Source organism: Trachymyrmex septentrionalis, unplaced genomic scaffold (genome assembly GCF_001594115.1).
Source record: "Trachymyrmex septentrionalis isolate Tsep2-gDNA-1 unplaced genomic scaffold, Tsep1.0 scaffold14, whole genome shotgun sequence".
Lineage (NCBI taxonomy): Eukaryota > Metazoa > Arthropoda > Insecta > Hymenoptera > Formicidae > Trachymyrmex > Trachymyrmex septentrionalis.
The window spans coordinates 424,909-427,442 of record NW_017304543.1 but is presented as its reverse complement, the minus strand read 5'-3'; the positions used below and the strand labels follow the sequence as shown (position 1 = coordinate 427,442).

The window sequence follows — 2,534 nt, the reverse complement described above, 5'->3', positions numbered from 1 at the left end:
ATTATATAGTTATAATATTATAGTTATAATATTTATTATTTTCTTCCGCGCGCGCGCGCGAATTTATTCAATATTAATAACTGCAGCGAGTTTAGAGAGAGAGATGTTAGAATCTGAAGAATAAATATCTTTAGAAAAGGAATAAAATCTCGATAAGCATTTTTATTTTCGACGCTTTGTTAGAATTGATATAAGTTCGACAATAATAAGAGTTATTACGAAACTTTTAAACAAATTTCAAAACAAATATTTAAGAAAAAAAATTAAGCCTTTTGTATAATATTGTGTTCATTGAATCTATTTGTCATAGATTTATGACATATAATGCGTTTTTTTTAATCCTTTTTTTTCTGCAGATATCGTAATAAAATTTCGACACAAGAAAGTAATGGAAAAGTTTTAATTTCTTATACATATACAGAGTTGTATTTCAAAGAAAATATTTGTACTTTCTTGAATAACAAATATTTTGGTTAAATCTAGATTAGTTAATAAATAAATTGCCTGAATATTGTAGAATAGGTACATCTACTCTAATAACCCCAGTATGTTATAGAATAAATTTTCAGTCTTATTCTGATTTGAAACTTTTTATCTTCTTCATTACTAATTCATAGATTTACATATATTATTTCAATACTATGTCGTATTGATTAGAAAGAATTTTAGATAATTTCTATATTTGATGTATTTGCAATGTGAATGCAAAAGATAGAATATTCACATTGACTTGACAATTAAAGTAAAAATTTATTTTCATTCGCGGTAATATCTTGAAAAGAATATCGAGGAATAATTTAATTTTCTGTTAATAAGAAAAAAATTAAACCTATCTGATTAAATTAATAGTTCTGTCAGAAGTTTATCTTATCTAAGTTACTTATCTAAGTAAATTACCCTAAGTTACGACGTTATCGAGACAAAGCATTGACAAAGCATTTTTGTTTACGTGAGAAGGGCAGAGATATTTTCGAAAAATTAGAAAAAACAACTAGCAGAATCAATTAATTATTTATGCTTCAGAATACTTATGTGTAGATAGTAAATGACACGCGACAGCATTTACGCAAAGTAAAAGAGATCTCGTGGAGAAAATTACGATGACGTTAATGAAAATTCAAATGAGATCGTGGGTGGAGAATATGTAGGCAGACATAGGTATACCTTAGCGCAAAGCGTTTGTTCCTCTTTTCTATAAAATACTTAGACACCTATTTTTTATCTATAATAAAGTAAATGCAGTTTCAAAAGGTGACAGAGAAACTGAAAGATGTCCACTCGATATCAGTACGGGAGTTGGAAAATTTCGAATTTACGTCACGGCATATCAATTGACAAAAGAGCCTTTTATATAAGTATATGCACAAAAGAGACATTTGACAGTAATGTCAAATGATATAAATGAATGAGCGAACTTACAACGAGCGAGTAAAGCAAGTCATAATGAGCGCGCATTTAAATTTTTGATAAAAATGAAAAGCATTATTTCGAGCTATGTATAATCCATTCAATTCAATCTTACAGACTTTATATATATATTGTATATATATATATATATATATATAGTTTACTCATCAGATTATGTAATTGAACGAGAGAAAGACATACAAAAATTTTTAGACAAGATAAAAATGGATAATGATGATTAGAGATTTTAATCCAAACTTTGCATGCGAACTAAGAATTCGTACTCTTCTTTAGTCTAATAAATGCATCATAATAATTAATGTGAATCACTGATACAAAATACGAAGATTGTATTGTCATCATAGTGTACACAAATATTTATGTGAAAGTTTGATTATTGTTATTAAGAAAGATCAAATATTATTTAAAGTTCTTTTTCATATAGCTTCTGAAAATATTTGTTAAATCTCTCTCTTGTAATTACATCATATATATTCAAATAAAAATATCACATTATTTTCATCTAAGATATATACAAAACCTATGAAATATACGATAATAAATCTAATATAAAATCTATAGTATATAAAACATAATAACGAATGAATAAGAATACATAAAATGATTGATTGACAACAATACAACTAGAAAATGCATATCACATTATACTTATGTACCCCACGTAGTATATTCCAAACGATTTCGATCATGACGATTCCATGGCGACCCACGTGGATCAACCGGTCTTCTTCGCGGTCTCCATTGGACACTATCTCAAATAGTTCACCTCCTTCACGTCAGATTCACTTGTAAATTAACAAAACTCGATACCATCAATCGATCAACGTTACTACTCCGATTCATTCATTATTGTAAAATAGTACCGATTCGGCAGGTCGGAAAGGAAAAAGATGAAACGCGAGTAACAATTGATCGGATGAAGCGAAAATACGCGTCACCGGAAATTGTTGGCAAGATCGTCCGCGAGAGAAGACGCGTAAGGGCGCGTCACGTATGCACGCACGGACGAAGGTGGCAGTTATCAAACGCGTGGCAGACGACAACATGACATGGGATAGAGGAGCGGCGCCGAGCCGTGCCGTGGTGCGGCTGTTGCGGTCCGGCTT

The 2,534-nt window shown here is 30.2% G+C and overlaps 1 long non-coding RNA gene across 1 annotated transcript in view; it reads right to left on the bottom strand.

Annotated features, from left to right (window-relative positions):
• The window catches only part of LOC108745540, a 75,180-nt gene that overhangs the window by 20,917 nt on the left and 51,729 nt on the right, over positions 1 to 2,534 (bottom strand). The gene's annotated exons all lie outside the window — the stretch shown is intronic.